Raw genomic sequence first — 12294 nt, 5'->3', positions numbered from 1 at the left:
CGGTCACACTGAAGTACCAGTACTGATTCCCACTGGAGTAGACCTCCAACCATCTCATTTAGCTAAGTCATAAAAGCATTAGGATTCCCCATTTCCATATTTCTATATACCTATATAGAAGAAAGTGGTTCCACTTAGAGCCTGACCATACCTAAATAGGGTATTTTACTATAACCAGATCTAACCATCCAGATCCAGCCCTTTGGTCCACCCCAGAACCTAATGAAAGCCTTTACACTGAAAAATAAATAAGAAAATTCATTTTAACCAACCAAAAACAGATTTTTAGACTCATGCCACCCCATCCAGGGTGCAAGTTGCAAACCCCAATTAACGTAACTACAGAATACATCATTTTCCTGACCCATAAAAGTACATGATTTTCCTTCTCAGTCACCTAGCAAGCGCACAGCATTTAGCTAAATAGTTGCATGCTGATCTAGCTGGAACCCAGCATGTGATCACTTTGTGTATATGTCCATAGGCACATTGAACTATTTTTGAACAACTAGGAATGTGATCTGAGGATTAAGAAAACAATCTGCACAGTTGGAGGGAGAGAACACGGCAAATGTGAGGTTCAGAGCCATGGGGTGTGGGGGGGAGCTCCGCAGCCTCGAAGGGGAGGGAACCTGTTTTGCAGAGCAAAGTCAGGGAGGAGGAGAGAGCGGGAGAGAGTACAGTGGGTAGGGATCACACAATAAGCCACAGTGAGGAGATCCTCTGGGTTGCACTGGGAGAGATCCCTCCCCTTCCTGGAGTACATTTGGAAAAGTGTATTTTGTCTCTCCAAGGCCAGCTGGAGCCTTTGAGCGGCACTCAACAGCAGGAACAGTTGTGTGCTTAAAGGGCAGATAACCTTGCAGGAGCTTTTCACTGTGAGCCACAATAGACTTAAACCACCACATACACACCAAACATCTGCTTTTCTGGGACAGAACTGAGCAGAGAGCAGACACAGGCAGACTGCAGATAACCTGGCCACTGCTTTTTGCTCTCTGCCACAATAGAGTCAAGCCTCTATGTGACTGCTTTTCTGGGACAGCATGGAGTAGGAGACTGAATCAAGCACAGATGTCTGATAACCTGATTCCAGCTTTTGGCTGAGGCTTACAATAAACTCCAGCCTCTGTGCACAAACTGCAACTGCTTTTCTGGGACAGGACGTGCTGGGCGAGCTGGGAGGCTCTCCTATGGGGGAGGCTCGTGGATCTACACCTTGCCAGGCCCTTTAAAACTTGGAGTTTTGAATCTCAGCCACCAGCCAGAGATAAAATACAGGTGGCCAATGGCACGGGCATGCTGATGGCCCAGGTCCAGGCAGGTTAAGGAACTGAAGAAAGCCTGGGATGCAGGAGATAGTTCACTTTCCTGACAGGGTCTCCTGAACAGCAGTGGCCAAGAGTTCCCCTCCCCAGGGACAAGATGGTGCGGTGACACCGTATTCTCCCTCCTCTACTACCCCTCCCTCTCCTTCTCCCACCAGCACAGTCTGCCTTCAGAGAGAAACATGGCCCTTCCAGTGGAGGCTGGAGGCTCCTGCACTAATACCCAACCTCCCGCACCTGGCAGAGGCATCTACAAGAGCAGGCAAGTCAGCTTGTGAGCCAGCCCAGCAGGCCTCTCCCTCAGAAGAGCAACACAGAAACCCCCACAGGTACCAAGTCTACTGGTTAAAGAATGCTCCAAAATGACAGCTTCTGGTGGAAAGAGGACCAGGCTTGCTTCTCTTTTCCTTCTTTTTTTTTTCCTTAATTTTTTAAATTTTTTATTTTTCTATTTCTTATTTTAAATTTTTTAGCTTTTATGTATTTTTCTCTTTCTTTTCCCTTTCTCTTTCTCTTTCTCTCTCTCTCTCTTTTTTTTTTTTTTTTGGTACCAGGCATAATTTGTTCATTTGTTTGTTTGTTTGTGTTTCCCTCTCTTATTTTTCAGATCAGCCTTTTTATTTTTCCTCTTTTCTTCTTTCCTTACTCTTTTCTCCTTTTTTTCTTACTCTTTGGAATCAGGCTTATAGTTTTTTGTTTGTCTGCTCGTTTGCATTTTTGTTCCTTTTCCTTTTCTCTTGTCTTGGATTAGGATTTTTTTTTCTTTTATAGGCTTATCAACAAATGAATCAAAGCACACCTACTTAAAGGTCCAAACACCCCCACCATGAGCAAGGAGGAACTCTGTAAAGGATGGCAGTGGGAAAGAGCAGCTAAAATGCAATAGCAGAGTGTACACGGCATACACCAGAAACACTTCGTGAAGTTGTCATTGTTATTGTTATTGTTGTTTTTCTTTTTCTTTCTTTCCTTTCTGGACAAAATGAAAACACAGAGAAATTCATCCCGAAAGAAAGAACAGGAGATAGTACTCACAGCCAGGGATTCAATCCATATGGATATAAGTAAGATGTCTGCACTAGAATTTAAAACCACAATTATAAAGATACCATCTGGGCTTGAAAAAAGAAGACATTAGGGAATCCCTTACTGTAGAGATAGAAGAACTAAAATCGAATCAGGCTGAAATTAAAAATGCTATTACCAAGATGCAGTCCCAAGTAAAGACCATAAAGACGAGGATGAACAACTCAAAGACTGAAGATAAAATGATGGAAAACAAGGAAGCTGAAAAGAAGAGCAAAAGAAACCTATTAGAGCATGAAAGTAGGCTGAGGGGACTCAGCAATTCCATAAAGAGAAATAATATCCATATTATAGGAGTCCCAGAAGATGAGGAGTGGAAAAAAGGGGCAGAAGGTTTATTTGAACAAATTATAGATGAGAATACCCCTAATCTGGGGAAGGAAACAGGCATTCAAGTCCAGGAGGCACAGACGACACCCCTGCAGAGCAACAAAAATAGATCAACACCTTGACATGTTATAGTGAAGCCTGCAAATTAAAGATAAAGAGAAAATCCTGAAAGTACCTCAGGACAGGAAGCCCTTAACCTACAAGGGAAGGGTAGGCACAGAAGGCTGGCAGCAGATCTGTCCACAGAGACCTGGAAGGCCAGAAAGGACTGGCATGATATATTCAACAAGCTAAATGGGAAAAATATGAAGCTAAGAATATTTTATCCAGCAAGGCTGCCATTCAGAATAGAGGGAGAGATAAAGAGCTTCCAGGACAAGGCCACTTGGGTGACTCAGTTAGTTAAGTGTCTGCCTTCAGCTCAGGTTATGATCCCAGGGCCCTGGGATTGAGCCCCACATCAGACTCCCTGCTCAGGGGAGAACCTGCTTCTCCCTCTGCAAACCCCACCCCCCCGTTCTCTCTCTCTCTCTCATAATTAGTTAAATTAAAAAAAAAAAAAAGAGTTTCTAGGACTAACAAAAACTAAAGGAATTTATAAACACTAAACCAACCCTGTAAGAAATATTAAAGGGAATCCTCTGAGTAGAGAGAGAGCCCAAAAGTAATAAAGACCAGAAAGGAACAGAGACAATCTACAGGAACAGTGGCTTTACAAGTAATACAATGGCACTAAATTCATATCTCTCAATAATGACTCTGAATGTAAATGGACTAAATGTTCCAATCAAAAGACAGAGGGTATCAGAATGAATTAAAAAAACAAGACCCATCAATATGCTGCTTACAGGGTCTCATTTTAGACCCAAAGACACCTCCAAATTGAAAGCAAGGGGATAGAGAACTTTCTATCATGTAATGGACATTATAAGAAAGCTGGAGGAGCCATCCTTAAATCAGACAAACTAGATTTTAAACCAAAGACTGTAATAAGAGATGAAGAAGGACACTATATCATAATAAAGAGGTCTATCTACTAAGAAGATCTAATAATTGTAAATATTTATGACCCTAACTTGGGAGCAGCCAAACATATAAACAAATTAATAACAAAATTGAAGAAATTCATTGATAATAATACAATAATAGTAGGGGACATTAAAACCCCACTCACAGCAATGGACAGATCATCTAAGCAGAAGATCAAGAAGGAAACAAGGGCTTTGAATGACATACTGGACCAGATGAACTTCACAGATATAATCAGAGCATTAATTTCATCCTAAAGCAGCAGAATACACATTCTTTGCGAGTCCACATGGAACATTCTCCAGAAGAGATCACACACTGGATCACAAATCAGGTCTCAACCAGTACAAAAAGACTCAGATCATACCATGCATATTTTCATGGTATGAAACTTGAAGTCAATCACAAGAAAAAACTTGGAAGAACCACAAATACATGGAGTTTAAAAAACATCCTACTAAAGAATAAATGGGTCAACCAAGAAATTAAAGAAGAATTTTTTAAAAATATATGTAAGTAAATGAAAATGAAAACACAACAGTTCAAAATCTTTGGGATGCAACAAAGGCAGTCCTAAGAGGGAAGTATAATACAGGCCTTCCTCAAGAAGCAAGAAAAGTCTCCAATGCACATCCTAATGTTGCACTAAAAGGAGCTGGAAAAAGAATAACAAATAAAGCCTAAATCCAGCAGAAGATGAGAAATAAAAAAGATTAGAGCAGAAATCAAGGTTGTAGAAAAAAAAAACCCAAATAAATAAAATAATGACTGAAAGAGGAGAGATCACAACCAACACCAAAGAAATACAAGCAATTAGAAGAGAATATTATGCCAACAAATTAGGTAATCTGAAAGAAAGGAATAAATTCCTAGTAACATATGAATTACCAAAACTGAAACAGGAAGAAATAGAAAACCTGAACAGACCCATAACCAGCAAAGAAATTGAATCAGTAATCAAAAATCTCCCAACAAACCAGAGTCCAGGGCCAGATGGCTTCCCAGGGGAATTCTATCAAACATTTAAAGAAGAATTAATACCTATTCTTCTGAAACTATTCCAAAAATAGAAATGGAAGAATTTCCAAACTCATTCTATGAGGCCAGCATTACCTTGATCCCAAAACCAAAGATCCCACTAGAAAGGAGAATTACAGACCAATATCCCTGATGAATATGGATACAAAAATTCTCACCAAAATACTAGCTAATAGGATCCAACAGTACATTAAAGGATTATTCACCACAACCAAGTGGGATTTATTCCTGAGCTGCAGGGATGGTTCAACATCCTCAAATCAATCAATGTGATACACTACATTAATAAAAGAAAGGACGAGAACCATATGATCTTCTCCATAGATGCAGAAAAAGCATTTGACAAAATACAGCATCCTTTCCTGATAAAAACCTTCCACCATGTAGGGATAGAAGGAACATACATCAGTATCATAAAGGCCACATATAAAAGACCCACAGTGAATATCATCCTCCAAGGGAAAAACTGAGAGCTTTTCCCTTCAGGAAAACCACAGGGATGTCCACTCTCACCACTGTTGTTCAACATAGTACTGGAAGTGCTAGTCACAATAATCAGACAACAAAAAGAAATAAAAAGCATCCAAATTGGCAAGGAAGAAGTCAAACTTTCACTTTTTGCAGACAACATGATACTCTATGTAGAAAACCCTAATGACTCCACCAAAAAATTACTACAACTGATACAGGAATTCAGCAAAGTTGCAGGATATAAAATCAATGCACAGAAGTCAGCTGCATTTCTGTATACTAACAATAAAACAGAAGAAAGAGAAATCAAGGAATCAATCCCATTTACAATTGCACCAAAAACCATAAGATACCTAGGAATAAACCTAACCAAAGAGGTAAAGGATCTGTACTGTGAAAACTATAGAACACTAATGAAAAAAATTGAGGAAGACACAAAGAAATGGAAAAACATTCCATGTTCATGGATTGGAAGAACAAATATTGTTAAAATGTCTATGCTACCCAAAGCAGTCTACACACTCAATGCAATCGCTATCAAAATACCACCAGCATTTTTCACAGAGCTGGAACAAAGAATCCTAAAATTTGTATGGCACCAGAAAAGACCCCAAATAGTCAAAGGAATGTTGAAAAAGAAAACCAAAGCTGGAAGCATCCCAATTCCAGTCTTCGAGCTGTATTACAAAGATGTAATCATCAAGACAGTTTGGTACTGGCACAAAAATAGACACACAGATGAATGGAACAGAATAGAGAAGCCAGAAATGGACCCTCAACTCTATGGTCAACTAATCTTTGACAAAGCAGGAAAGAATATGCAATGGAAAAAAGTCAGTCTCTTCAACAAAGGGTGTTGGGAAAATTGGACAGCCACATGCAGAAGAATGAAACTGGACCACTTTCTTACACCATACACAATAATAAACTCAAAATTGATGAAAGATCTAAATGTGAGACAAGAACCCACCAAAATCCTAGAGGACAACATGGGCAGCAACCTCTTAACCTCAGCGCATTTATGGAATCATAACAATTTCACCTTGTTTTGTGTGTCTTTCTAAATGGGCAGTAAACACATTGATGGAAGGCATTGTTAAGATTTTTTTTCTTGTAACTCCTAAATGTTTAGAACTTTGCATATAGTATGTGCTTAATATTTTAAAATAATTTTAAAATGGCTAATTCACTAGTGCCTAAAGGGACAAAGGCATGGACCATATTAAATCCACCATCACCACATTAGCCTTTGGAATTAACACTAAGAGAGGCCCTTGATGAGAAGGGCCAAGAAGGGAAATAGAAATTATAGTAAACAAATTTCCTATCTTGGAACCACCTTACCAATTAGAGAGAGAGGAAAAGAGAGTGATTTTATGAAGCTAAATTGCAGCTGCAGATATGTAGAAATGAAAGGCCCAATGTATATAGTTAAGGAAATTACACGTAGGTGTCTGAAAACTTTCAAAACCTGGACACTAAATGGTTAAGACTCATTTTCTCAAATTCGGAATAAATTTGGAATTTGGAATGAACTGCTATGGTAGGCAGAATAATGACCCTCCAAAGGTGTTCATGTTTCTAAGCCTTGGAACATATGAACACATATATTACACAAAAAGAGGAATCAAGGTTGCTAATCAGCTCACCTAAAATAGGGAGATTATCCTGGAATATCTCGGTAGTTTCAATATAGTCACAAGGTCTCTAAACAATGGAAGAGAGAGGCAGCAGAATCACTGTCAGAGTGATGTACTGTGAAGCCAAAGGACACAGTCAGCTGTTAGAAAGTAGAAAAGGCAGGAAAACAGACTCTCCACTAGAGACTCCAGTGACAAATGCAGCTGTGCCAACAATGATTTCAGCCCAGTGGGACCCATTTCAGTCTTCTGATTTACAGAACTGTAATGTAACAAATTTCTGTTGTTTTAAGCCACTAAGTCTGTGATAATTTGTTATACCAGCTACAAATATGCCTATCAGCAGTTAGTGTTATAATTAATGCACTCACCAGCAGTTATAAAACATTATCATTATAACACTCTCTCATCTCTGCCCTAAGAAAGTTAGAGAATAACCAAATGTGTTTTATTTAGAAAGAGGTAAAGTCTAGTCTTAGGTTGAGAGTTCCTCAAAGCCTATATGAATCCTATATAGATAATGCATTTTAGGAAACAAAGTCTCTACTAACATGTGGATTTTAATTTTGTTCAAATATTAAAACTGCTGATATTTAGTGCTGTCTTTAACATGAGATGTTGACTTCATCAATAAGAAGGAAGCAAATGACTGCAAATACAGGTCCTCACTATTTCCTACTTTAATACTTAAATACCAATGGTCTCCAGTCATAATATAACCTTTTTAAATAAGAAACTTTTTCAAACATGTAGGTAAATTTGAGTCTAGTACATATTTGAAATTTGTGATTTTGTTTCACATATTTAAAACGTGAATTATTTCTTCATTATATAAATTACCATTACAGAGTTCCACCCTATGGCTCATCTTTTTAAAAATTTTATATGGTATCTTTTGCTTTAAAGAAAAATTTCAATATTTTCCTTGATTTATATATTTTATGCCTTGTCTCAGAAATCCACCTAGATGCCATAAAAATATTCTATAATTATTTCTTGAAGTTGTGACTTTCATTCACATTAATTCATCTGAAAATGGGCTTTATGTATAGTTTGAGTCATGGATAAATTGTTAAGATTTTTTATATTTTTAAATTTACATTAAATTTTTATAAATCTATATTCTGTAATTTTAATATAAAAATGTTATTAGCCCTATACCATGTATTAAATACTTTGCCACTTATCTGTTATTTCTACACTGTCACAATTCATATTTTCAATTCTTTCTGTACTGTCAACTCTTTTCCATGGGTCTGTATGTCCAACCTTGAATCATTATCACTTTTTTTTTCATTACTATAGCTTCCTTTGTTTTAATAGCGCAGGAAAGTTTCCCAATCTTGTTCTTAACTACATAACATAATCTTGTTCAGTCTTAACTCTCCATCTTCCATTTAAATTTGGAAACAGATTGTCAAGTTTCATCATAGGTACTGAAATCTTTCATGCAATTTCATTGAAATCATAAGTTATTTTGAGTTATACTGACAATGCTATGATATTAGATCTTCTAACCCATGAACATGGTATACCTCTTCATTTATTTAGGATTATTTAATGTCCTACAGTAATATTTAATTACTTTTCCCATAGTGTTCAGTGTTAGATTTTTTGTCGTTGTTACATCTATTTTTGGATACCTTTATAAGGCATATGAGAAATTCTATTTCCTGTCACTGTTAAAATGATAGCCTTTTTGTTTGGATAAGGAAAATGTAACTGATTTTTATACTGACTTTAAATTATTATATTATGTCATCAGAAGATTCTTTTTAATTTTTATGTAATAATCATATTATTTAAAAAGTGTTACTTCTTTCTTAATTCATATTACTTTTATTTAGTTTTCTTGACTTACTACACTTTTAAGCTTGGACTCCAGTAAAGTGTTGAATACAAATGGTGATAGTAGACAATCTTGCCTCATTCCTGAAATCAAAGGAAAGAATTTGACATAATATGTAAATACTAGAAGAATATATTTACTTGCTAGGGCTGCCAATAAAAAGTACCACAAACTTGTGGCTTAAACAACAGAAATTCATTGTCTTGCAGTATTGAGAAATAAAAGTTCACAACATTGGCAGAGTTGGTTCCTCCTGAGCTTTGAGGGGAGGATCTGTTCCAGTCCTCTCTCTTTAGATTACAGATGGCCATCTTCAGATTCACATAGCGTTGTTCCTATATCTTCACATTACCTTACCTCTGTATGTGTATCTCCATGTCCAATTATCTCTTTTTTATAAGGCCACCAGTCATATTGGATTAGAGCCCACACTAATAGCCTCACTTTAACTTGACTAACTCTATGAAGATTTTAGCTCCAGATAAAGTCACAGTGAGGTACTGAGGGTTAGGCCTTCACTGTATGAATTGTGGGTGGGGTGGGGTACAATTCAATCCATAACAAGGAGGGAACACTTCCAAATTCATTTTATGCAGCCAACATTATCCTAATACTGAAACCAGACAAAGACATTACAGAAATAAGTAAACTAGAGAAATAAGTAAACTAGTAACCCTCAGAAACATAGATATAAAAATTTCAAACAAAATACGATATAAAATTCAATGATACAGAAAAGATAATATATCTCGACTAAGCAGGTTCACTCCAAGAAGGTAAGCCTGGTTCAACATTTAAAAATCAACCAATGTAATTCATTATATTAATAAATGATAAAGAAAAAAACAGGTGATTATCTAAATAAGGTACAGAAAATGCCTTTGACATAATTCAACATTGGTTAATGATAAAAAACACTCAGTAAAGGAATTGAAGGAAACTTCCTTAATCCGATAAAAAGACCTCTAACAACTCTATACAGCTAACTTAATGGTGAAAGACCAAATACTTTCCCCCTAAAATTGGGAATAAGACAAAGACGTTCTCACTCATAACTATTCATCATTGTACTTGGAGTTTTAGTTATTGCAATAAGGTGAGAAAAAGAAATAAAAGGCATTAGATTGGAAAAGAGAAAGTGAAGCTATCTCTATTCACACACATTATTGTCTACATAGAAAATTGCAAAGAATCAATTTTTTAAAATCTCCCAAGAATAATAAGTGAATCTTAGCAAGGTCAAAGACTATAAAACGTATAAAAGTATAAAAATCAATCTTCGGGGCACCTGGGTGGCTCAGTTGGTTAAGCACCTGCCTTCAGCTCAGGTCATGATCCTGGGGTCCTGGGATTGAACCACACATCGGGCTCATTGCTTGGTCGGGAATTTGTTTCTCCCTCTCCCTCTGCCTGCCACTCCGCCTGCTTGTGCTCTCTGTCAAGTAAATAAACAAAATCTTAAAAAAAAAGTCAATCTTCTATATACTAGCAATAAACAATTGGAATTTGGAATTAGAAAAATGTCCTTACAATAGCAGCAAAAGCTTAAATACTTCAGTACAAATTTAACTAAATGTCTTCGATTAAAAAAATTTAAAAATATGTTCAGGATATATAATGAAACTTCTACTAAAAATTATTAAACACTGATGAAAATAATCAAGAATAACCAAATAAATGGAGAAACATACCTTGTTTATATACTAGAAAACTCAATATTGTTAAGATATCATTGTAGCCCCTTTAAAGATCAGCAACTAACTTCCATTCTTGAGTGATATCACAGTCCAGAAATTCTACGTAATGCAGTAACAATAGTTACTGTCATGACTAAGAAACATTCTTAAAATAATAACCTGTACATGGTAGGTCCTGCAGGATACTCATATTGTTACAGTTGATGTTGCATGAGGAAATCAGACTCGCACTATTAAGCATTTCCTTCTACAAGAAACCACCATATTTTAAGCCAAATCTTGTTTACATTAAAGCTGATGAAATATGCTATCACAAACTAACTTCAGGACATCAGACTATTCCATGAACCCAAGCTGAATTAAAAGTATGCAAGAGAATAGTTTTCTCTCCCTACATACAAATGTTCTTATAATTTTCATTTAACTTACACTTTCCCACTCATTACCATCCTTGCCACTTCCTGAAAATTACAATCACTTCACTTATTCTCTTAATACAGTTGGCCTATATTAACAGCTATTCCATCAGAATAAATCAAAACTAAGGAAAAGAATACACACAATTGTGTTCCTTTTATAGATGAAGAATATAAGATCAGAAATACAATTTTCCCAAGGAATACAGTAATTGTTATATACTTATTCAAACTTAGTTTGGCCAACATTAATTTCATAATTCTTTCCACTATACTCCCAGACATCATAAATTAACCTTTGAACTACAATCTACTAAATGCTGAGCTACATGTACTTATTATATAATTATAAATTCTCATCTAGCCTAGTAATGTACTTATCTTTTATCCTGGGCTTAGGTGTAAATATATATATATATATATATATATATATATATATATATTAAGATTTTATTTGAGAGAGATAGCAAGAGAAAGCATGAGCAGGGAGTAGGGGGTGTAGGATGAAGGATGGATGGAGGGAGGAGAGGGAGAAGCAGACTCCCGGCTAAACAGGGAGCCAGAGGCAGGGTTCCATTCGTCATGACCTGAGCCAAAGGCAGACACTTCCTTAACCAACTGAGCCACTCGGGAGCCCCTCTTTCAATACTTCTAAGGAAATAAAGCACTCCAGTCGAGAAGTTGGGTGTTTTTCTATAGACATATGTTGGGTGTTTCTCCAATTGCTTGGGAAGTATTTCTTCCTCAATTAGTTTTATTGCCAAATCACTTGTCAAATGGAACCTGCTAATTTTCTCGGTGAAGTGGCATCTAAGTATAACTTGCATGTGAGCCAGAACAAATTAAAGCTCATTTCTTAATTTTTTTTTAATTTCAGGATCATACTTCCTGTGAAAGTTAGAGCAGTAGGTGAGTCAGAGGCTGCCAAAATACAGGATTAATAAATTTCACTGCAAACATAGGTTAGCTATAGCATAAAGCTACAAAAGCAGTATAACACTTATTAATATTTTTATAATTTTGATGATGTCTTTCAAGTACATGGACATTATCATAACTCTAACACTAAACTAGTTTTACAGATTTTCTAACTAAAATTATGAATATATGAACACATATGTATATATGGGACCAGGGCCCCCATTTCAAAGTATATATATTTCTAATATAAATATAAATATATTCATATTTATATTATAATAAAAAGTGTATATTATATTTCCAATATAAATAAATAACTTCCCTTCCTGAGAGAGACTACAGTATGATAGGAATTAAGGGGCATAAATTATAGGGGAAAAAAACCCTTAATATCCATGAGTTTGAAAGGCAGGGCATTGCATTTAGAGCTTTTTTTTTTTTCTTTTCTTTTTTTCTTTCCCGACAAGAAAGGCTTACCCTTAGCTATCG

Source organism: Ursus americanus, chromosome 20 (assembly GCF_024610735.1).
Source record: "Ursus americanus isolate L20-20 chromosome 20, mUrsAme1.1.p, whole genome shotgun sequence".
Taxonomy (NCBI): domain Eukaryota; kingdom Metazoa; phylum Chordata; class Mammalia; order Carnivora; family Ursidae; genus Ursus; species Ursus americanus.
Note: the sequence above shows the minus strand (reverse complement) of the source record.